The 26,462-nt window shown below is 37.8% G+C and overlaps 1 protein-coding gene across 1 annotated transcript in view; it reads left to right on the forward strand.

Annotated features, from left to right (window-relative positions):
* pth1r (parathyroid hormone 1 receptor) overlaps positions 1 to 26,462 on the forward strand; it is a 105,234-nt gene that overhangs the window by 12,195 nt on the left and 66,577 nt on the right. The gene's annotated exons all lie outside the window — the stretch shown is intronic.

Genomic DNA, 26,462 nt, shown 5'->3' on the forward strand with positions numbered 1-26,462 from the left:
AACATCAAAACAAGAAAACAGATCAATATCTGTGACCATTCAGCTGACTGCCACTAAATCAACATTCCTCTAGAAGTGCTACCTACTCCAAGTTAACGGTGACAGTAAATATTCACACATTCAGTTTACACCTGGTATTTTAATCTGTTTCTTTTGTCCACTTTTGACCACTTCTGTCCTGATTACTAAGGGGATGCTCTGTGGGCATGTGAGTCCTTCTGCTTTCATTTAAAAGCGAGCGGGAGAAATGACTGGTTTAAATTGAGGTGCACTAATATTATGTCAGAGTCTGCTGCTTGTGTTGTTAATAAACATGCTGCAGAGAGTTTTGTACATGTAAGGGATAATGTAGAGGCAGCCGGTAGTTATTGGGAAATAAGCCCCGACAGTGTGATCAGGACCCGACGCGAAGCGGAGGGTCTTGTATCACACTGAAGGGGCTTATTTCCCAATAACTACCGGCTGCCTCTACATTATCCCGCTTATTACACGGCTACTTGCCACATAAGAAAAAAAACTGGACATGAATATGAATTTGAAACATTTTATTGGCATATTTGTTTTAAATTAACATTTTTATCCTTCCGCGAAACTTTGCACAGATGCATAAAATGATCGCAATACCTTATTAAAATCCTCTGCTTCATATTCCATTTTTTCTCTTTTAGCCAGTCTTTGAGAAGTTTTAATGCCCATTCTGTATTTTTTTGTGTGTCAAGTTCAGTCTCAGTAAGCTGTCTGTCTCTTGTCGTGGTTGTCGAGTGTTTGTCACAAGATGGCGCCAAACAAACAGTAATCTTTATTGATCTTTATTGGCGCGGAGCGATTTTACTCGTGCAAGTAGTCCGGCTATGCGTTATTATTTTGGAGCGGTTATTATTCGAAAAGAACGAACCTGCAAATGTCTCAACTGACCAATCAGAATCAAGCATTCCAGAGAGCCGTGTAATAAGTATATGTAAGAGTTTTTTTTGATATTCAGAGCAAATGATGAAATAAGCTCACGCGACTTTCAAACATTGCTAAATGAAACAAGAATGAAAGAGGCGGAGAGCAGTCATTTTAGTTTTATCAATGAAAGCCTAAAGATACACTAGCGCTGTATACTGTGTGTTCGCACTAGAAGTTATGTCCTATGTTAAAACATTGCACTTGATACATTACACAGATCAATTGGCGGAGAGTAGGCTGTGTTTTGTTGCTGTTCGAAATGTGTTTTCGACTACCTCTGAATGTGGTTGAAAGTGGACGAGCTCAAAACGTTTTACACCACGTTTACACCCGTATGTAGCATTGTCCACTTGTTATCCAATTGACCAAAACGCATCTTAAAACCAGGTGTAAACAGCCTCCTAAAGGGTGCATTTCACAATACTTTTTTAAAATGTAAAATAAATCTTTGAGGTTCCCAGAGTGCATACTGTATGAAGAGTTTTGTTGCAAAACGAAATGACTCAGTTTTTAACATTTTTGTTTATTATGTTATCATGTTATTATTTTGTTTTATGGTGCTACTTAGCTGTATTTTTTAAGTTATGAAGGTTTAAATCAAAACAAACCAACTGCAGTTGAATTGATATTAATTGGAATGCACAACCAAAAAAAAGAGATTTCTGAAAAAATAAAAAAAACGGAGTTATCTCGTTTTGCAACAAACTTTTCATATGTAAAGGTCTAGCTCAAAATACCATATAGATAATTTATTATAGCATGTTTAAATTTGCCACTTTGTAGGTGTCATTGCGGTTTGGGGTGTCCTTTAAAGCTCACGTAACACACGCTGTTTCTGCATTTCTGATATTAATCTAGAGTACCTATAGAGTAGTATGACATCCTTTATATCTCTGAAGAGTCTTTAGTTTAATCAGATTTATAAAAGAAAGATTAGCTTTACCGAATCTTTCCGATAACGTACGAAAAAATGAAGAAGGAGGAGTTATAACACGGGAGGAGCGAGTACGAGTCATGCAACACTATACAACACTGTTTTAACTTATGATTCACTACATGTTCGTGTCATTTATATAATATACACGCGCCTATTTCCAACATAAGACAGAAGTCTTACTTAACGCGTGCAACTCGTCATGACCCGGTTCTGAAAATCCACCGCATCAAACACACACGCAAAACTCCGCTGCTAATCCGGATAATAAACTATATCCATTGTTTCCATAAGGCTGGATGTCTTCTCCTTACATCCAAAAACACACTTCTTGTTGTGCCATTGTTGACTTTTGAAATTAAACAAAGCTGAGTGGCGTGATAAGCTGTTAGCAAGCTCTAGCGTTTCCCGCTGACTAACGGCTGGGCGGGGTTTTCTGGGGGAAGTTTTCCGGCAAAAGCCCATATAAAGAAGTGATACGTATCGAAAACCCCTGAAACGTCAGTTAGAACCGTAATCGAAAAAAACTAGCCAAAACTTGTACGAACCCTGCCGAAGTGCATTCGGCACAGAAATACTCTGAAACACGCCCAACTGCATTTTTGACACTTTGCCTACGTTTAGCATGAGGAAACAACTCTATAGCTGTGTTAATAAGTCAGAATGCTTGAAATACCATTAAACCCCACCTTTAAAAATGCAAATGAGCTGATCTCTGCACTTAATGACAGTGCTGTGGATGGATAGTGCAGAATAAGGGGCGTTATTATCCCCTCCTGACATCAGAAGTGGAGCCATATTTTAACTATCTATTTTTCTAAATGCTTGCAGAGAATGGTGCAATGGTTTACCAATGGTTTACCAAAACTAAGTTACTGGGTTGATCTTTTTCATATTTTCTAGTTTGATTAAAGCACTGGGGACCCAATTATAGCACTTAAACACTGAAAAACTGTGATTTTCATAATATGTCTCCTTTAATTCAAAGTGTTATCTTTGGTAAAGACAATTAGAGAAGTATTTCGAACTTGTGGCTTGTTTCTTGACTGACGTACAGCAGCGTGTATTGGCTGGAGTTCATAGCTCATAACTTGCCCGTTAATAGTGAAGGCCTCAGTTTCACTAGAGTGGTAAGGCAATACGATGGCAGTGTTTGTCTCAGGAAAAAGTTGTTTACTTGACTTCCCTTGACCTTTGGAAGGATTTTCTCTCTACATTTTCCACTCAAAGAATGTTGGAGTGTGAGTAACTCAATGCCACTTTTACAGCAAGCTTAAATAGGTGACACAGCTAACAGAGATATTTCAACGCGTAGCATTTTGCCTGTCAGATTTTTGGATGCAGTCCCTGATTTGCCAAGCCATGAGTAGAAGCACTCATGCAGTTTATTTATGTATTATATATTGATTTCTGCTGGTTGGCTACCAATGGTTCTTTTTGGGCTTTTAGTCTTAGATGCAAATTGTGATTCTTTTCCCTACAGTTCTCTTTGAAGTCATCTAATACAACTTTGTTTGGTCAAGAGACTGTCAGCATTTGCCACAGAAGTAGAAACAAAAAAAATTCACGAACTAGAGGTAGAAAGTCATAACTCGCACAACACCAACCTCGCAGCGTGTGGCGGTTTAGAGGAAACTTTCACTCTCTGACAGAATTTACCCGTATTTTAGTACTGATGTGTGAATGATATCTTACTGGAAAGAAAGACGTAACATGAGTTTAAGTCTGTTTGTGTGAATGAATACCACATTTTTGTATGGTAAAGTCATTCTGGTAAATTTATGGTAATTTACCAAAATTATTGTTTGGAAGAGGCTTAATATTTGGGGAAGTAGAGAGAAAGATTGTTAAAAAAGAAATGTCTCAGTTTGCATTCAAAATAATTATTTTAGTGTGGACTTACTTGAGTCAGAGTTGGTTTCTTATGGTTGGTGTGAAAGCATTTTGTCTTGTTACATTGAAAGCTTTCCCATATCTATAGATTTGGAAGGCTTTACATGTTTTCCTACATTTGTTATCGTGTCTGGTAAAAAGGATTCTTGCTGTGCGTGGACAGCTGACATGTTTCAAAGGGATGTGTACAGAAGATTGTGTGAAGATAAAAATCATTTTAAATACTAGGAAAACATATCAAGATTCTTTGACAAATCATAGGGAACTTGACAGCTGTTTACTGGGTATCATTTGAGTTAATCTGAATGGTTTACTTTGGAGTTTTCCTTTTTATGCTTGATGGTATTAATGCATTAATACATTTTCTCTTTAACACTGTAGTGACTAAAGCTATGTAGATGTTAATCTAAACCTTTAAATGTAACACAGTATATATAATAGCATAAATGTAAGAGATGTTAGAGTTTTTGATGACCTCAACCCAATCAGTCTGAGTCAATCCAATGTGAATGTTGTCTTCCATTCTTCAGTTTTCCTATCAATCTTCTGGCCCCAGAATTCCAGGCAGCTATGCATTCCACAACTCCCAGGTTGACAGAGTAGTGTTACCATGTGAAAATTCTCAGTTCTTGCACTTTTGCGCCTCTACTCATTTTTGTCTACCAACTTTTCCAGTGCTTGTCCTCATCTAGTTCTTATCTCGTTGCTTTACATGTACACGTAAATTCACTTTTCATAACCATTAAATAAATTTGGACAGCAGGGTTTCCTGCAGAAAATGTGTTAGTTAAGATGGTATGGTTGGGTGGTGCCGGGGTGCGTGACAATTAAATGGGCAGGGCATACGCATCATGATGAAAATGAAAATATATATTTTTAAAAACGCTCAAATAAAACTTAATTTTAAAGAAACTATGGCAGAAAATGAACACATACTAGATTATTAATGAATTAAATGTTTTTAACAGATACTTCCAACGGGAATAGCTGCGTGATGAAGTGAAACTAAAGGAGTAATAAACACAAACTGAAGCAGATTTGTAGAACATCTGGCAAATGATGATAGATAGCGCAAAGATTGTAAAAACTGATTATTTCCCACTATTAATTACATTATCTTAAATGAGTGTAACTTCTGTAGCATGTAAATAATGCACATAAATAACGTGAGCAAGAGTGCTCAACAATTATATCGAATCAACAGGGCACGTGCAACCTAGCTAGCAGGTTGCTCAAACAACAAAATTACCAGCTAACTTACTTTAAATTTTCAAGAACTATAGACTAATACAATAACAGTCTTAAATAAAGCCAAATATAAGTCAACTTACAGTTCTCACGGACACGCGTTTTATCAACTGGCTATCCTCCAGACGGACCATGTCTTTCTCTCATTTCAGCCGTGTGGCGCGCGTGCCGGCCCACGGTATAAAGCGCGTCCGCGTTATTCTTCGAGATGTTTTATCAACTGGCTAGTTATCTTCCAGACAATGATGGACCACGTCTTTCTCTCATTTTGGCCGTGTGGCACGCCTGCCGGCTCATGGTGTAAAGCGCGTCGGCGCTATTCTCCGAGATGCACTAGATGCCCTTTTGTGCAGCAGTTTTTTTTCTTTGGGTAGGTTTTCCCAGCTTAGGCGGGCCGCCCGAACTGCAAAGTGCTGCGGGAAACCTTGAGTATGTCTAGGTGTTCATGTAAAAGAACAACTATCAGCCATACTGAGTCTGTTGTAAGATGTACAGACGTACACAACATCCTTACCAAGCCACACCAGACTTTTGTCAGAAGCTTGAACTGCGGTGTGCGGAGGGCTTGAGTAAGGGGTTCTTAGAATGACCTCTATTTGTTTTCTTGCTAACTTCAGGGGCTTGTAAGTTTGTAAGTATGCCGTTCCCTGCTCTAGATTTTTTGAGCAAGAAATCCCTTTTAATGGAACCCATACTAAGCGATTCAATATTTAGATAGCAGAAATGCACTGCCATCCTCAAATGTAAAGAGTAGGCAGACCTACCAAGTTATATGCTACACAATAACTATGCTTTCAGCTCATGTTCAATGCCCGGATTGTAGCATGACTTTGTGCCTGAGGGAAGTGATTTGCAGGTTGGGATTGCCTGTTTTGAAATGCAGTCAGATAAGGTGCCTGTTCTTTTCCAGTGAGGGCAAGCTTATACAATCTCCCAAAAGACAAATCAGTCCAACTACCCCCAAGTGCCCTGTGGTTGAGCTGGTCCATTTACAGTTCAAGAAATGAAGGTTGCCGATTTATGTAAGTTGAGTCACAGAGTGTGAGCGCTAGTCTCAGTGACGTCGTAGCAAAACACTGGGGCTCATTTATTGACTCCAAGGTAATATATGCAGAGACCATGTGGTGTAAATGCTCTGCTATCAGTGCCACAACTTGCATTCCTGCACACGGTTGCTTACTGATGTACACAATCTGCTTTTCCTCATGAAGTCAAAGATAAACATCACACTTGGAAACACTATGGTCACACTGGGACGCTTCACCAAAGAGGCCATTCCTTAACTCTTGGTAAAGTCAACATGATTTAAAAAATGATCCTGTTTACTTTCGCAATACACATTACGGGTTACAGTATATTGTGAGTGACTCATCTGTGTGTTATTTTAAATAAACACATCAGTGTTCATAATCTTTCATCACTTGCTCTGCCTCTGAAACAACCTTCTTTTCACTCTTATTTACCAACCATTTGGCTTTGTTCTAGTGTGTAACCTTCACTTTAAATGATCCAGCCAGTTTTCATAGAAAAAAACACACACACACATGTGGAAAAGCGAAAACACTGGCATGATACTACACTGACCACAAATCCCTGAAGTGCAATTATCATGTTTTGTCCTACGAGACGTTTCATAAAGGCTTATGCAATGCTAATCGAAGCAACAAATGATCACTTTTTTTAAATTAGCACTTTGTCTAAAATGTAATAGTGGTGATAATTTGTGATGTATGAGTGGTAAATAGTGGAGGATTTTTCAAGCTGTGTAACACCACTTAACACCAGTTTTTTTTTTTGAAAGGGCCATTCATTAACAATGTCTGTATCTGTATCTGAAGAACGTACTAAACTAGTTAATACTAAAAATGTAATTTTGCATTGGAATTTTTACCAACACTTATAATTTGAACAATCTGCATCTGCGAAACAAACTAAATATATAAATACAATCCTATTATAATGACAAAAATGAATCCTTAAAAATATGCTAGGAGGTCATGTCCTGGGTCATGAAAGTAAAACACCTCTTGTGTTTATTTTCCCTCAAAGAGCCTGAGGGTGTATTTTTGATTTACTGTAACACTTGCCAGAAACACTTTTTTCTCAGTTTATTTGTGCAACTCATTTGTTGCCTTATCGCACATCTCTATTTTGCAGAGTAAGCTACTTTCCGTTGGGTCAACATCTTTTGTTTGTCCTAGAACAACAGTTCTGTTCAACTGAAATTATGTTTTCCCATGTGGTAAATTAAGTAGATCCCCTTAACCAAGTCCTAAAGCTAGAAGTATAATTCAGTTTCCAGGTCCCCTTATAAGTGTGTTGAAGCAAATTTTTTCAACACATTTTGGATTTTTAACCGTGCATACTTTGTGCGCGTAGGTCATGCATGCGCATACAGAATAATGTACTATGTAGCCCAGAAGATGCATTGCATTTTGTCGCAATGCGCAGCCATTGAGCGTCTGCCTTATACCTGTCAACATTGGGATTTGAAAATAAGGAAAATACCCCCATCTCCAGTCCCCCCCCTCGTTTTTACTACTAAAAACGAATAGATGTGTATCTACCTTTTTTTGACATAAATGTGGGCGCCGCCATCTTTGAGCTCTCTTGTTTATGACTTCCGGTAAGCCACTAAAGCTAATGGTAGTCTATTGCAAAGGACACAAGTGTGCCGTTTTGACTGGCTGTTTAATGTTTATTATCAAATCCAAGAAGACTGACATAATTTGTGCAGTTAGAGGTTGGCATAATAGCTAATGCAAACACAGTAAATCTCTACAAAACATAATACAAGCACAAGAACTAAATGTGTATGTGGCGCATGTGCCCTCATGATCTATATTCACAAATCCAACTAGTAAAATCTTTCATAGAAACTGTCAGTAAACAATAAATACAATAATTGTTTAAAAACAACTAATATTATGCTGATAAAAATATGCTGATTTATTTAGCTGATTTATTCATTCTGCTACTATACATTATTACAAAAATGCGATTACAGTACAGAATATATACGACATAATCTGTTTAGTTAATGTTTATAATATTTTGTAATGTGTTTGTGTGTACTTTTGTTATGTTTTAAATGATAAAGCGAATAATTTCATAAGCTCATGTCTCCATCTAGTGTGTAAGAAGCGATGTAATAATGTTTTCATAAAACGAAAACAATACTCAATACATGTAGTAGTTTAATATGTTTATTATGGTTTATTCAAATAACTTACAATGTGTTGAATGAGGAAGATGCTGCTGACTGTTAGACCACGTGAAGCTCGACGTGTCACCATAAACGAGTCCATTAAAAATTGCTGTTTAAAAAAAAACGTTACACCAGAGGGACAGTTGTGACATTTTAAACCACCCCCTGAAAAGTTAAAAACACAAAGTATTGGTAAAATCCATGTTCAAACACTTGACTGAATTTCCCATTGTAAAGATACTGGTATGTCTCTGTGCTTTTATATTTGCGCATTGAAGACCCGTAACGGCTTAATTTCATCCTCTGGTTCATACATGGCAGGTGTAGTAAATATTAACTGTTTAAATCATGTTTTATGCGTGCTCCCACTACACTGTTTTCTACCGGCTGGCTATTGAAACAGTCGTCTCGCACAAAGAAGGGAAATACGTCACATCACTTAGTTCCGCATTCGAAAATAAGTTGGATAGTTTGTATCATTTTTTATGGCTCTCACATTTGCAAGACTTGTTATATTACACGATAGGTTGCCCACATTATTGCATTCCTTAACATCTTCTGTGTTAAGCAGTAAAGCACAAACAGCAGTGTTTTCCAACACACAGAGTTATAAAAAACCATGCCACATGCATTCATTTGTGTACCCAAGTATGCGGGATTGTGCGGAGGTGAATGTAGCAAACATCAAATACGGCCAGTGGGATTTTTTATAAAAAGATTAAAAATACAGAGGAAATAGCGGAAATTATTTAAATGGGTAGAATGATGGGATAGCATGGTAAAATATGGGAAATCCCGGGAAAAACCGGAGGGTTGACAGCTATGGTCTACCTACACGAGTCAAATAAACTACTGCATGCTTTGCAAGGCTATGCGTTTGACACGAGCGTTCATTCATGTACATGTAAAAAACAAACTATACTCCAGAAAAAGCCTAAAAACCTTAGCCTGACGTTGTCATACTCAATTCTAGTCAGAATTTGAGTCTGATACCGCTCCATTGAGCTATAATTATGAGGCGTGTCTCAACCGAAAAATGCCTCTGCACTCAATTGGATAGACCTACGACCAATCAGAGCAACGGAGTGTATGTTGAAATTACGTCTTTGCTAGTCTCGCGTAGCCAGACCTTCATACTGAAGGTCTGGTGTTTTTCGCTGCTTTTTCTGGACAAAGCCCACCCACAAGCTGTTTGACCGACATGTCAAACAACCAATCACAGTTTGTTTCGTCTAGCGTCACGTTTCGGACTCCTCACAATAACGAGCCGGCTGGCAACAAGTCAGTTACCAGTAACCAGCCGCAATCGAATAGCATCTAAATAAACAACATTACTCACCATAGAACAACGTTGTGCACTTCATCAACAGCCACACCAATGAGACGCTCCCGTTAAATGTCTGTTTGAAGCATATCTCTCCACTTTTTAGCACATACAAGCAATTCAGGAGAATCAAACTTTTTGACTCCACTAACTGCCTCAAGCAAAACTCTTGGACGTCTTTTAGAGAGTCTATGCTGCGAACTTTGCATATTTTTGAGAGTCCAATGTTTAGCTGATCATGATAACTGGTCATTATTATCCACGTGGACATGACTGATTCTCTGCATCAATGGAACGCCAGAGCTTTGTTTTCCAGGGACCGAAACTAATCGCGACACTCGCGTCTCCTGGAAATCCGGTTTATTTCAACCAATCAAAAGACGACTTTAGACATTCCCACAGGGTTTCCAGAAAAGTGTACGAAAAACATCAGACGTTCAGCCAACAGTTTGTGGGCGTGGCGTCTGAGGCTGAGACTACGTCTTTGCAGCCTGACCGAACTGCTAGTTATTTCGCTACAATGACACTAACATTGTGATTATACTAAGTCTGAGTTAGCGAATGTACATCAACACCTACTATGTTTACAACATTTCGTTTATATCACAACATGAAGTATTTACTAAGTCATAGAGTATGACTATCTCTTACCATTTGTACGTTAGGTGAACTTCATCCACGACGATACCCTACGTTGGCTTGAAAATATTGGAGCCTAGCATGTCCCTCCACTTATTCAGCAACCACGACTCCGGGCTTCCGAAAAGAAGCTGGCAACGACCGCTAATTATATCCATCTCGTCGTGCACGCAGAGTTGCATCGCCATGATAAGGTTGCCCATTTCAGTTGCGACCAACCTTTGCCGAATCCCATAGGAAGGACGGCAAAAAACATCAACAAATGCCCTGCTCGCGTTTCTCTGTTCCTCTTTTAAAATCAATGCTCTGTCGATATCTTTTAGAACAGACTCAATGTCAGAATCCACACATGTGAACTCTACAGCGGCAGCCATTCAACACACGCGCTCTTTGGTGACGTGGTTCATTACGTTACTGTCGTTTATCTGTCAATCATCGTATAAAGCCCGCCCTCACAATTTGATTCGTCGGCCTGTTTTGGTATTCTCATAGTAGCTCCTCAACGGTGAATCCCCAGACCGATCTTCCCCGTATTTCAAATCGTGGTGGGCGGGGCTAAGATCGGCTGGCACCCAGGCTATTAAAACCTACCATTAACATTTAACCTATCTCTAAATTCTGATCTTTTATAAATTGGGTTACCTGACCAAGAATGATGTTGTCCCAAGAAATTAGAAATGTGCTATATACTTTCTATGACTTTCTAAAAATGAAAATCGTGCAACATGATGAAGGTTTAAAATCATTTGTCATCGAAAAAGACTAAATCAATGCACATGTACAAACTACGCAGAATAAAAAAACACTTGACCTTGCCATCAAGGTTCACTTACAATAGTCATTTAAGTGGCTAATCAAGGGGGTGGGATGTTTTGTAAGGATGAGAGACACCTCTTGATAATTAAACAGCCTTTGATTAACTCCCATAGGGATGCTCACTTTTCGTCTCTTTCTATGTTCCTCTTTCTCTCCTCAATCAGGCACTTACAAAAAAGCACTACTTCTGATCTCTGTCATTTTACAGCATGTTGAACTTTTTGAACAGAGCGTTGCCGTGCTTTTTAAAAGACCAGACATTTTCGGCTGACATTAGGTTGCTTTTAACCAAAGGGTGTCAGCGTTGCTTCAGAAGGGGAGTTGCCTGCAAAGCCTTCACTTTTTACAATAAAATCAATTCATTATTAATAAAATAATTTAATACTCTTTTCAAGAAACTACCAATCCTCTTTAGATGACAACAGCAAGTCTTTTATCACATTTAACGGTCAAAGGCTTATCACAAGCAACGTCTTCAAGACCAGCTGTGTTTAGTTCTGACTCACATGAGTTGACAGTGGTCTGACAGCCGGCTAGAGAGTGACAAAAGGGCAGCCGAGCTCCCTTGATAACAGCATGTATTCGCTTGACGTTCGCTTGACATTTTCCCTCAGTGGGGTGATACCAGGGAGTGTTTCCAACGACACTATTTGCTGCGTGGCAGTTACAGCATTCGTGTCATTTGGCACTGGCTATTTTTTAGAAAGCCGGAGGTGCAGCTAAAACGATGTGACAGCTAAGCATTGGTGTAGTTTTACAGTCCTGTGTAGAAATGTTTGTATAACTTGCGACCTTCAAATAACATTAACGTCGTAACTCAGAAGTGAGCTTCATTAGAGAATACATTTCGGTCAAAGAGGATGTTTTTATTATCACTAATTACATCAACACTTAGCTTAACATGTGCAGCTTAAATTGAGCTTGAATTGCATTGAATGCCCTCATTCATTTACACTGACATTAATGTACAGAACCTATGCAAGAAATACAAATGTTAACTCATGTTACTAATACGCATTTGGCAGATGCTTTTATTCAAAGCGACTTACAGTGCATTACAAGGTGGTATACCTTTGTGTATGTGTGTTAGGGGTTCCCTGGGTTTGAACCCATGAGCTTTCATGCTGCTAATGCAATGCTCTACCACTGAGCTATACAGGAGCACTAGGTAGTACTAGGTTATCAAACTTCCCTATTATTATAAGCTTCTCTTTTTATTTTCTGAATGCACCCTCCTGCCTTCATTGTGAATGATTTATTGGTGCATTTAATCCCAAAGAAACCAACTTTTAAGTTCCACCCTAAATTAAAGTTGGGTTAAACAAGTTGGGTTTCATGATGATTTGTGTAATGTTTTGGTGTTTAGCGCCACAAAACTGATGTACTTGTAAAAATAATGACAGGTTTTTGGAACACCCCCCTCATGCCTTTTCTCAATCAAACGGTAAATCCAACCCTCAAATCGTGCGATTGATTGAGCCATTATTGCTGTGTTGAGCTGATTCGGATGCTCTAGACAGCAATAATTGCAGCAAAAAGAGCAATGTTTTGATAGTCCCACAGAAGCCCAGTGTTTACACTTTTCCTGGGAAATCAACTGCTGAAAGGCTTGATTGTAGTTGTCTCTGTATATTAGGCTAATATAAGAGAAGGCATTTTACTATGAAAAATCCTTACATGTCTTATAACACATTTATAACATTCAGTACACAAACAGCAGTATAATCACCAAACTGTATGTATGAAATGGAAATACACTTTTTCTAATGGATGGCAAATTTATTTATAAATAAAATCCTAATGGGCTATTAACAAAATCTATGTTGCTATGTTATAGCAATCAACTACTATGTTACAAAATTAATTATTTAAAATGCTTTATTTTCTTATAAAGGATTTCAATGCAGAACATTTCAAAACGTTTAGCATTGTTTTTTACCTGCACTAGTGTGCATATTGTACATCATTTAGTTAAATAACGGTTTGCGATACACATAATTGACCATGGCCAAACTCTTTCCGCTGGTTTGCATTTATTACTGCATGTAGGGCTGTGCAAAAATATCGATACAGCTAACTACAGTGATATTTTTTCCACGGTAGTGTGTCGATATTTCGGTCTCTACTATTGATATATATTTTTTTAAATCAAATCCCTCTGTGTGCGTCAAACGTCCTCCTCCGCCGCTGCTGTAGTTGTTGATGTCCAGTTATCTGTCATATACGTCCATTCTTCCACAGAAGTTAGCGGGAGTGAGAAAATGGCAGAAAATGTAAAAACGCCTGCAGCTTTAAAGCCGAAGTGGGGAAGCATTTTGGTTTAAAAAAAGTTTTAAAAATATCAGCTCTATTTTTTTTACATTTTTGATTAAAAAAGAAAAAGTATTGCAATGTATCGCAACATGCAACGTATTGTATCGTATCCTTATACATTGCATCATGCCCCATGTATCGTAAAGCCCGATTTATAGTCGTGCGTGAGCTCTACGCCGTAGCTACGCCATAGGTTATCCGTAGCCTGTGGATAGCTCTGCGTAGCCTGATGTGCATCTCGCAAATTTTTTAACAGCACGTCAGTTCTACGCGGACCGCAAGTGCTGTGATTGGTCCACCAGAACCCCTCCCGTCAGGTAAAAAAACTGCGTCATAGGTATTTCCGTTTGCGACGGTGAAAACAAAGATAAGCCAAGTTGAGGAGTGATTTAAAAATGCAACAAAAGTCGCTGTTTATTTACTTCCATCATTGCTGGTCTTCTCAAATCATACACAACAATGGCGCTTTTCCATTGCATAGTACCCCACGGTTTAGTTTAGTTTGGGTCGGGTCAGCTCACCTCACTTTGGCTTGGTTAGCTTTTCCATTGAGTTTAGTATCACTGCAGTGGGAGGGATTATAGGCGTGTCGTTATATTTGCGCTGCCTGCTGTGACATCATACACGTGAGAGCGTTGTTGTACATTCCCATTCATTTATTTATTTATTAATCCGCCACAAAATTAAAATTGGCCACCACAAATAGATGTTTGCACATCGCGTTTATCACTATCTCTGTCTCACATGACAGTTTCTGTACAAACACCCGCGGCGTCAGTCGACGGCGCTCCGCGGAGCCTCATTTAGGTTGCATTTAAAGCATATAATGCTGACGTGCTCGTCGCAAATGTTCCGCCACAAACTGCAAGTCTGGAAAAAACTGTTATGGTGTCCCGGATTCTCAACATGTGGATGTTTTTCATCGCTTAATAGGAGTTTGGGAACTTATAGCAGAGCAGATGACAACATGTTTGCTCGAGGCAGTGCAAGCTAGCATTGAGGTAAAGCTAATCTTTTACATTATAGCGATGACGTGACGATTCTCTCAGACCAATCACAGTGTTTTCGCGTCACGTTTGGTATCAGCTCGGGTCGCTTGGAACCCCAACTGAGGTGGTACGAAAAAAGTATCGGGTACTACGTACTGCACCCAATGGAAAAGCTCCCAAAAGTAAGCTGACCCGACCCAAACTAAACCAAACCGTGGGGTACTATGCAATGGAAAAGCGCCACAAGTTCTTCGTTTGTGGGTTAACTTGCCAAGCTGCTTCTTCTTTGACGGTCGCGCTGCTACTGTGGTTACACGCGTGGCTACTGCCTACCAGTGGTCTGCGCGTGTGTTTGCATATCGATGCGGACTACGACACAAAAGTATAAATGGAAACCGATGTGGAACCTACGCCGTCGCGGCTACGCCATAGGACCTACGCACAACTATAACAAGCCCTTACGAACAAGCCCTTAGAAGTATACTTTCTCAGTATAGATTGAGGTTTTGGCTGAAGCTACAGACCCTTTGCTGTTGGGTCTCGCTGTCTCTTGCTTTGCTGTGCTTTTTTCCACACCTGTCATCATTCATTTATGCTATTTGTTGCAGGGTATCTGTCTTTGAAGAGCTTTTAGACATGTCCTCAGGCATATTTATTTTCCTAAAATGTTTAATTTGTATATCTGCCTCCTGTTCCTCTGTCCTTTGAAATGTAATGAATTCATTATGGCTCACCTGAAATCTCTCAGAGTAAAAGCTTTGGAGTCTTGCACACCTGCAACTTTCTCGTCCCCTACTGTATGTTGAAAGAAGTGGTACTACATCTCCCAAAGGGTGCATTTATTGTAAGTTGTTGTATAGGAGTATGTGTGTGCTGGATGTCTATTGCAGTTTTAAAGAGTGTGTTTTGCATATCAGTCACAGATTAGATTTAGCTTTATTGTCATTTTGCAGAGTAAAAACACAGAGAAACGGAAATGCAGTTGGCAGCACTTAACCAGATGTGCAAATAGCAATGCATGTAAGCAATATGGTATGAAAGGCTGATTAGATTTAGCTTTCATTGTCATTTTGCAGAGTACAAACACAGAGAAACGGAAATGCAATTGGCAGCACCTAACCAGATGTACAAATAGCAATGCATGTAAGCAATATGGTACGAAAGGCTGTGCTCTATTTTGAAATAAGTCACTACTGACATATTTACAATACTGCACTAGCTTTGAGTACCTTATTGCTTTTATACATTTTTAAATAACTGCTTTTATTTAAACATGGTCAGAAAAAAAACATGGCTCGTTTTGAAAAATATGTGACTATTGTCCGTTTACACATACAGTCTTTACTGATAATTTACTGGTAAATTGCAGTTAACAGGTCATGAACAGAACCTTTCCGGTAAATCAGTGCTGCCAATTTCCAGTAAGAGAGGTTGTTAGATTACCAGTAATTTACCAGTAAGTGATATGTGTGAACAAAAAATATAGAATACCAGCAATTAGAACAGACGAACAGACCGCGCTGACAGGTTTGGGCCAATCATATAACGTTTTGATATAGATGACGCGTTTACCAATCCCCCCCCACACACACACTGTTTGCGGACGTTTCCATACACACATTGCTTAAAAGTCAGGCACACCTGAAGTTAACATCCACATTTCTTCACCAAAGTTGTTTAAAACAGCTTAACATCTATTTGCCGAATTGCTGATGTCCTTAGCACACCCTTTGTGAAGCCTAATGTGCAAACGCAGGTTCTGTTTGACGTCGCCTAATGCTATGTTGTTTGATCACGAGCAACTTCGCGACCGTCAGCATTTGGCACAGATGTGAAAACAACAAAATACGGATCGTGAATATGAAGTCATAACCCGCCATTGTTTACAAATACAATTTTGATACGGATGTGTGAATGATGTCTTACTGGTAAAAAGACTAAACGTCACTGCGTGTGTGACCAGTATATTTTTGTATTTACTGGTAAATTCGTTCTGGTAAATTCACGCGAATTTACCAAAATTGCTGTGTGAAAGAGTTTTATTATGTCAAAGTAATGTGAAGCACCGCCTCTGATTGAAACTGGAATGAAGCCGAGATCAGGGAGCTCCTTACTATCTGCGCTGAAACCAACACTCCTGGGTGATTCTCACGAAATCTAGACTTAAAAGGTGTCCAGCATCAGATTTTTTTTAAAAGCCATTGAAGACAATTTTTTTTGCACAAAATATAAGGTCTGAACTTACTATAAACATTATTTTTAGAGGATTAAAAAACATTTCCTATAGAATTATTTACATTTTTTAGATTATCATTATAAAAAATTAGCATTACCTCAACATGATATTTCATTAAATATATGCATTTACAAACTCATGTTTCGGTAATGAGAACTAAAATATTGTCTAGGACTATGTTACTATGTTACTAAAAATTGTTACTATGACAAACAAAATTTTGACTTTTATCTGAAGAGAAAAAGTAAGAACTGCTTACCTGGTAGCCATCTTGAGTGTCACAGTCAATTATGTCCCTTTCAACAATTTTTTTTTAAAATGTTAGTTCATTGAGGGCTTAAACAATGATTGAAAATTTTTGCGGAGGATGAGAAAATTTTTCTTGGACACATTTATATTCCTTATTATTGTCTCTACATTTACCAATGATCACCAAATCCCACGTTTCTTTACTGTAAATGTTTATAGTTTAACATGCACTGAAGCTTTTATTTTTTAGATTTTTTAATTATAAATATTTCCATGTCAAAGAACCCAAATCCAGTCATGGACACGTTGCGGTAATGAAAAATTTTCCCTTAAATGTGGAAAAAACAACAAAATTGATTCATTTCACATCATGTGCAAAATAATACATGAAGAGATGTTTGTAACTATATGCTTCTTATTTTGATACTCTTAATTTGCATTTACTTTTTTTTATCAAAATGTTTCATGACACCTCATAAGTCTAATTTTGCGAGAATCACCCTCCTGTGTCCTGCCAGCCTGATCTCACGAGAATTCAAAAATATTTTACAGGTTGGATCCTCTGTAGGCTTGTCTGTCTAATTTCACTTTACATTGTGGACTTTAGAGGCTGCAACCTTTGAAGACCATGTCCTCAGCTAGTAGTCTGAGTCCTTCAAAGGATCCAGTCTTTGAATTGGGACACATTTACAAAATCATTGGGTTTAGGGGTCATAGCTGTGTTTTATTGTAGATTAAATAAAACAGAATGAAGGACTAGAACAAACAATTTTATAAATAAATATTTAGAGAAAGGAAGATAGAGAAAGTTTTTCCTTTTAATAAAAGAAAATATATATTCCTTTTAAAAATATATATTTCATAAGTAAAATGTAATAAAAATGTTATGTTAGCATCCTATATCAAAAGTGTAGCAACTACTTCAAAAGACTGATGAAATCTTTCTTCTAATCCTTAATCTAAATGCTATTCCAACAATGGATTAACTTTGCTATAATCAGCCCATGTACAGCACAAATGCGCGTATCTATTGTGTGGCATGTCGGCAGCAGTTCTGCCTTGTTACATACAAACATCCACCCACAGTCTGAGCAGTTACAATTAAAAGAACCATTAAGGAATTACAATACTCCACTTGCCACTTCACATAACCGTTTTTAAGCCTTAGATTAAAATCAAAATGACGCACTGGCAATGTTTAACAAAAACATATCCCATATATTAAAATATCTTATATAAGAAATAAAAAAATATATATTTTTAAATTAAAGGGAACAAACGTAGGAAGAGGCTTTTTTACCCTACGAGTGCACTGTAAAGAAACACACAATGTTTCCATACCAAAATTTAGCTGCCGTTCTGAGTCGTATCTGGCCAAGGCAAGTCTGTAATTAGGGAACTGAATGCTGCTCTAAGTCAGAACGTGGTTTTGCGAGCATTTCCAAAGGACAACCAGTCTTGTGGTCTGTGGTTTTTATCATCAAATGCAAATTGCACAGTCAAGGAGGAGTGGCACTGACTCACAAGCTTCATAACGTCCAGGAAGCCACTCGGCTCGAAACATTCATGTGGTGCAGTATGTCAGAAGCAACATATTCATGTCTTTTCCAGATTGTGGACACGCCATTAAAAACACGATGGCAAAGCTGTAATTTACTAGATCACTGCTCTCTGTCTCCCTCTTTCTTACTCTCTCTCTCTTTTACTCTTTTTGAAAGTGCGCCAACAACAAGGAAGGAAATGTTTCCCCCTGGCTTAAAGAAGGCAAATTACCAAAACGAGTGGAGAAAACAAATATGCATTTCTATTAAAAGCTTGCTTTATGATGAGAGATCTAAATAACTAGGAGGATGCTGTTTATTATCTACAGTATGTGGCTAAAGTTTGATAGGACGTTTTACTTTATTACGAAATTTGACTTCTTTGCACTTTTGCAACTCATGTTTTACTTGCATCCTTACGGCAATGACGATTTGGGAGGAGGACACAGTTGTAGATGGACACAGCACCACTGATCCTATAACGATTTGTTACAGACACTGCCAAGTTGTTCTACGTTCTACCCGAGTTGTACAAGCATGAGGTTTTCCCATCCATAACGAATCTATGTGTGACTTGGCATTAATGCAACGATTGCTCAAGGGTTTGCGTTTGATTAAACAGGGTTCCTGTGATATGCCACTAATTTCTGGTGTGTTGCATGAATAGGGTGCAAAAAAGTGCCTGGAAGTCATTTTTTTTAACAAATAATCAGGAAAAGAAGTTGCATAACCTTTAGAAAAGGTTTATTGTCAACATGAAAATACTGCCTGCAAGCTGTAAACTATATCATATTACATTTTGCGGTACTATTACAAAAAATGAGGAAATATCTGAATACAGTTTAGAACCCAGTTTGATATGTAATTTTGTTATCTTATCTAATAACATAAAAACACAACAATTGCCTAAAGTAAACTTAAAAGTGAGTTTGAAAAAGTGTAATGGGGAAGCATACACCTGGTATGCACACCAAACAGGAACAACTAAATATTTTGTGCCCGTATATAGGGCTGGGTATCCATTCAGATGTTCCAGATCGATTCGATTTTGATTCACAGGCTATCAAATCAATTCGATTTCGATTTTCAATTAAATTTTCGATTCCGATTCTCTGATCGATTTTTATACTAGATTCTCGATTCAACTCAATGAATATAGATGTAATATTACTACAGCATTTCACCTCTGCATTACATATCACGCATATAGCTTTGTTCCAGTTCACAACACTATCGTCGTCGTCTTGCTTGCGAAATCTAAAATGCTTCATACCTCTGACTTTTTATGTGAAGGTGGCATCAACGTCAACGAAGCACCTGAAACCGCCATTTTAAGCACTGAATGAATGACGGGCTCGCCTAGTGTACAGTACAACACAAATGTTATACAAGGGACAAATGATCAAAAAAGTCAAGGAAACACAAAAATGACATGCAAGTCATAAGATAAAATATTTAAAGGTGCAGTGTGTAATTTTTAGAAGGATCTCTTGACAGAAATGCAAAATAATATACAAAACTATATTATCAGTGGTGTATAAAGACCTTTTTTTATAATGAACCGTTATGTTTTTATTACCTTAGAATTAGGGGTGCACCGAAAATTTAGGCCAAAAATGGCATTATCGGTTTCGGGCTGAAATAAAAAAATGTCAAACGAAAATGAATGTCAACTGCGCCCCTCCCATCTGTGCGCTAGCGCTTGGGTTTCACTCACATTGATCAGTCTTCACCCACCCCTCCCCTTCGTGCTCAAGCAGGTTTCACTCACGGTCGAGCTGTTTGCACGCGTGTGCAAAGTTTAAGCATGTCTTGATATGTAAACTTTAGAGAGAGTCGCGTTAATGTGTCTCATACTGTAATCCATAAACATACATTTGGCAAATAAAGCAATGAAAAACAATGTAACGTTTTTATGTGGAGCGACTGTTGCGCTGTTTGGGATTCACCCTCCGTCTCTGTGTGTGTGCGCGCGTTTCAGTGACCTCAATAGGGCACATACAAGAGAGACGCGTTTAAAAACATAACAAGCGAACATAAAATCTCTCTGTTATTGACAGGGCACATATAAACAAAATTATCTCCACAGTATTCTTTTTCTAATAAAAACATTTGTTTATATCTTAAGTGTATGTATAGATTACAGTCAGAAACCAGTCTCTGCTTAAAGACTAACCTACTTGACAAAGAGACAAATAGCTCTAAAAAAATAATATATTTAATTTATACAATAAAGACAGTGTTATGATTCATTTCATTTGATTTCTGTACCTAATGCTAATTTCAGACCTTATTAATGTACAACTTTGTTCTTTTTTATAAATGTTTGCAATTTCTTTATTGTTTATTAGATTTTTCTCACCCGCTTTTTGCTGATCCGAAAAATAATCAGATCTATACCTCAAAAACTGTAATGTGATCCGAACTGTGAGATTTGTGATCCATCACACACCCCTAGTAAAGTTAGTACACAGTGATAGCCATAAATGCAATTGGACTAATAATTGGCATAATAATTTATTTCGGTGTTTCGTTTCGGTTTCGGCCAAGAATTTTCATTTCGGTGCATCCCTACTTAGAATGAGACGTTTTTACCTACATACACAGAGGGTCCCCTTACATGGAAGTCGCCATTTTGTGATGCCATGTTTCTACAGAAGCCTTTAACGGACAAACTTTTTTACTAAATTGTCTCCGACGATAACATGTTTTTCCGGTGGCGGCTACTGTAGCTTCTCTATGCGTTTCAAAAGCAAGGGGTGAGCAGTGGACTGAGCCGTTGGTTGCAATTTGCAACTTCACCACTAGATGCTGCTAATTTACACACTGTACCTTTAAGTATTTACTGATGTTGTTGTGTAGGCAGGAGTAATTGTCAAAAGAAACTTTTAGTTGCTTTTGATTTTACTTGGTTGATGTTGCAGTATTTACATTAACATGCATACTTTATGCGGTAGATGTATGTTGGTTTTAAATATGATGCACAAAAGTTTGAAAACATATTAAACATGCAACCCATGATGTGCTAACCACAACTGATGTTTGCAGTTTTGCTTCCATTGTTCAGGGAACGTTTAGACAAAAATGGCAACCACAGTAAAGTCCACTCCGCATCAAATACACAATGTGGCTAAAAAGCTGGAGGTTGCAGTTTTTTTGTGCATTCTGCTTCTCAGAAATGATGGAAAAGAAAACATTTTGGAACACAACCCTGTTTGCCCATGGTCATGATGCAGAAGCTTGACCACAGCTTGTTTTGGTGTGTCTAACTACAACAGCTCTGTTGCCATATTGCACAGCTTAGGTTAAACTAGCCAACAATGTTTATAGGCCGTTACGCTTGAACATTTACCCTTACATGCACTAAAATGCATTGTATATAATTTGGCTAATAGGGTATTACTGCAGGAACTATAAGATAGCATCATGCATCCAAGATCCTGGTGTACAGTATGCCTTTCAATGTTAGATGATTTGAATAAGCAGAACATCCATGAATTCACAACCTTGATAAAAAGTAATTACAGTTTACCAAACATGTTATGTAATTGATGTAGTTCTTATAGTGTAATTTCTTTTTCAATGCAGGGACAAATTCCTAACACACTGTTTGTGCTACAGACATGACCGATACCTTGAATCACTCAGTTTATGGAGGATTTATGTACTTGTCTGACCAAATGCGATTCAGATTGCACTGAACATTATAGTTTATTCCTAAAACTTGCCATTGTAGTATTATAAAAACTATGTAGTCAGAAGTGAATAGATGTGACAACATTGCATTTATAGTGAAAACTCTTAATAGGTCCTGATGCATACTGGAACATCGTAAAGGACCGCCTACTCACCTGTCAATCAACCACTGTGCTAAAACAAGCATTTTAAACATTGCCGGTTATGTGCGGTTTTAAAAGAAAACAACCCTTTCCAATGGAAATATTTCTGAAAGCACATGCGCAAGACAGAACTTCTTCAGTGTTCCTGATATCAACGTGTAGTGACAAAGACCATGTGATGCGCAAATATAATCCTGCTAATATAGCAGCATGACTAAAATAAATTTTCCTATTAAAGAACACCTATTTCGTTTTTAAAAAATAACGTTATTTTGTGTATTTGGTATAATACAATGTGTTTGCGTGGTTTATGGTTCAAAAAACACATTATTTCCACATACCGTACATTTTTGTGGCTCCAGATATACTTTTTGTACAAAACTCATCGATTTGAAAAGCACTGTGTCCCTGATTGGCCAGCAAATCTGTAAATTGTGATTGGCCTGAATACCTCTGACGTCAGCCGGAACCGTGACGCTCTTTACCATGTTTGAAAGATTCGCTCACAATGCAATGCTAACAGGAGTTAACTTACAGACTGAGTCTGAAGCAGGAGGAGATATGATAATGTCGGTCTTGTCTACATCACCGATCCCAGGAAGTAAACTGTTGCCTACAATCCGTGTGTTTGTTGTAGTCCAAGAAAATAGATTTACGTTGAAGATAACTCGAGTCACCGATTTCTTTGGGGTATGTAGCCTACCTTTTGCATATCATTAACATGTACTAATACACATTTACACAACAAAGGAAATGAAAAATCGTGATTCGGACAATGAGTGCCCCTAAACATTGTGTGTAAAATTAGGGGTGCACCGATAAATGCCGATATGCTCTAATAATACATGGCCTATAACTATTCTGAATCGCACAGCCGATTTATTGAGTACATATTGAGTTTCTGCACGAGAGCGCCCTCTGGCTTTTCGATGTAGCAGCATTTCACCGTAATTCATTGAGAAGCATAGCAAGCATCATCGGCCGATATATCGGTGCACCCCTATACATAACCACCAATTCAATTCAATTCATATACACTGTATAAAAAAATAAATGTTACACAAAACAAGCAACAACTAAGTCAAATTATGTTTTAGATATTTTACCATTTTACATTGCCTGAGACCGCGGAAAAACTGGGCTGAAAACAGAACTCGAAATCTTCCTGATGAAAGTGCTGGCTGCATATTCAAGTTGACTTGAGAGCAGGTTGAGCTGTAAAAGAAGTTATAAGGGTTGTTCAACTTCATGCGGCACCGCAAGAATAGGCAGCCGGATGACGTCAAAGTACCGCGAGAGCGAAATCATAAGGAGGAGTTTGCTTTTAAATCGCTCTCGCGGAACCTTGATGTCATCCGACTGTCAGTTCTTGTGGCGGCGCATGCAGTCAAACAAACCTAAAGGCTGCATTGGTCATTAGTGGGTTGAGCTAATGACTCAGTTTCGCGCAGTGCATTCTTGTTAATTGAGTCCATCAAAGACCGTTATGAAAATTCCGCTTCAACACACTATCAATCTAATAATCGAAATCGTGCAAATTTCTTTTTTTTCTCATGTACAATGCAAAATGGAAATAAATTACTCGTGATAACAGGCCAAAATGTCTAGAGTTTAGTTTCGCTTTAATTATTAAAGTTTTAAATGTTTTCAATATTGTTGCCTGACTACAATGATGGGAACAAACCAATTAGTTCTATGAGGTCATTGTTTGGGAGGTAGTAGTTGTTTTGTTAACTTGCACATTTATGTTAGTAAATTTAAAATCAGGAAAATGTATACATGAACATACTTACTAGCTAAATATGTAATTACTTTGTGCGCTTCCAGCGGCGGAATATTGGAAAAGTTTAAAAGTCACTAACGTTGTGATCTAAGTGATCATGTCATCTAAATCAGTGATTCTTAACCAGTGGGCCATGGCACTCAAAATGACACGTATTGGTTAGGGTTTTTCATTGGAAGCAATGACATTCCTCGTTCATCTACAGGGGTACCACCAGGTGTACCTTAAGTGATTTTAGTGACTTTAGTAATGTGAAAGGCATGTCACAATGCATTTTGTTTTATTCTGCTTGATACTATTCTGTTTAGAAAGGTGGTCCTTGGAATGTTTTAAACAGTCATTGTTGGGCCGTAAGTTGCAAAATGTTGAGAACCGCTGATGTAAATGATATCTTAAGGGGGTATGGTACAAAACACAACAGTGTGCTGATCTATATTTGTGTTGGGTTTAAAGGATCAGGCTGACTCAGCAGCTTGAACCTATTCATAAGCTTAAAAAGTGACTCCAGATAAAATGAGCTGGATAACTTCAACTCCCTTAAGCCTAAATACAGTAAGCTCAATATTAGTTGAGGTATTTCCTTGAAAACTGGTTTCCGTTTCAGAGACAGAAACAGAAGTGCTCAGCGTCATTCAAACACAGGGTGTGCAAAAACCATGTGTATTTTTACACTGTGTATTTTTTTCATTTTCTTCCTGGACCGCCTCCATCGCAGTTTAACAAAAGCAGACTGTATTTTGAATGAAATGCTGTAACTAAGAATATCTATATCTAACCGATTTCCATTTCCGCTTGTGGCATCAAAAGATGTTTTTGTTTTAAATTGGATTTGTTCTGTAATGTATAGGACTTCAGGATTGAAAGATGAAAGCAGAGTGGTCTATTTTAAATAAAATAGGGCTATCATTATTAGTCTTTATTAATGATTTCTTGAGTAAATGGAGTAATTTTTTAATTCCCAATAAAAACTGATTTAAGTGAACAATCTGCCAACAGGGCTTAAGATTGGGCTGCACAGTGCAACATATTTCACACGATAGCAGAAAATTGGTCAATGGGTCCATCCCTGTAAGCCTCCCTCTTAAAGCTGATTTTTACTTTGAGTCCCGGGAGTTAAGCCAAAAGAGATGGAATGGTTTTCAAAAATAATTGTGAGGCGAAGGCTCATTACCTGTGATCCACCTCTGGGGAAGGCTTAATCCCAAATTATCCTCTGTATCTCGATAGAATGGCAAAGACGATCTGTTTTCTGCAAATTATTGTGTTGTGTGGCTGGTCTCAGAAGGATACTCAATCTTTTTACAATCGTGGGTCTGTTCTCCGTAATTGTGGAACACCTTGAAGCCAATGAATCATCTCTAAGAATATTGAATGTGGCTCCTGCAAAGATACAGAGTAATGTAAACCAGCTATGAATGGATAATATATATATCCAATTAAAATAGCCTCAGGAATGCCACAGACAAGAAGAGTCAGTGATTGCTTGTTAAAGGAAGTAGCAGTTGGCATGTACAAAATAAAGTTGGACTTGTGTGACCTGGCAACATACTAGTTACATTCAGCAATCATGCATCTTGACATTGCATTCTGTTCACATTTGGTGAGAAACAGAACCCGATGTCAAAATCAGTCAAAGTGAACTGAACATCTAGGAGTGAGCATGCGTTTGGTACTGTATGTGTTTGTGCATATTTGGTTCACAGTTTAACCCAGTTAATCTAGACTAACAAAAAATCGCCCCATTAAAAGATATTGAAGTGACTCTATAAACAGGGCTTTACTAAGCAGCTTGGCCACATTGGAATGCAATATACAGTACAGTACCGTTCAACACCCTGCATCTTTGTTACATATTGTTAGTTGTTTTTTTTACATTATTTTTCTTATTTTTCTTTCTGGGCAAAAATATAACATTTTTACTCCCTATATTTTTTATGGCTTTGCAAATTGGGCTTATGTGCCAGGTTTACAAACATGAGTGCTATTTGCCACATAAAATTGTCTGTAAACTGAGGTTTATTTTAAAATGTTTGTACATTTGTGCAGCAATGTTTGCTGCGACTAACTTCAGTGGATTTGGGGGGATTTTTTAAGTTTATTTGTTAAAACTCTGTGATGCTGATCAGTAAATTTTCATTAAACTTTTTTTCACAATCTTCTTACATTTTTATTTTATTCAAGGCTCAATTGCCAGTGCAAATCACACTTTCCCCTAATTTTGTGCTTAGTTTACATAACTTTGAAGAATTGGGTGTTAAAAAAATTAGGGCTGCAAAACGATTAATCGCGACTAATTGTTTGCAGAATAAAAGTTTTTGTTTACATGATATATGTATATGATATATGTATATGAACATATGAACATCTGTTCAATTTCTCATTAATGCAATTATCTAATCAACCAATCACATGGCAGTTGCTTCGATGCATTTAGGGGTGTGGTCCTGTTCAAGACAATCTCCTAAACTCCAAACTGAATGTCAGAATGGAAAAGAAAGT

This window comes from Misgurnus anguillicaudatus, chromosome 2 (assembly GCF_027580225.2).
Source record: "Misgurnus anguillicaudatus chromosome 2, ASM2758022v2, whole genome shotgun sequence".
In the NCBI taxonomy this organism is placed as follows: domain Eukaryota; kingdom Metazoa; phylum Chordata; class Actinopteri; order Cypriniformes; family Cobitidae; genus Misgurnus; species Misgurnus anguillicaudatus.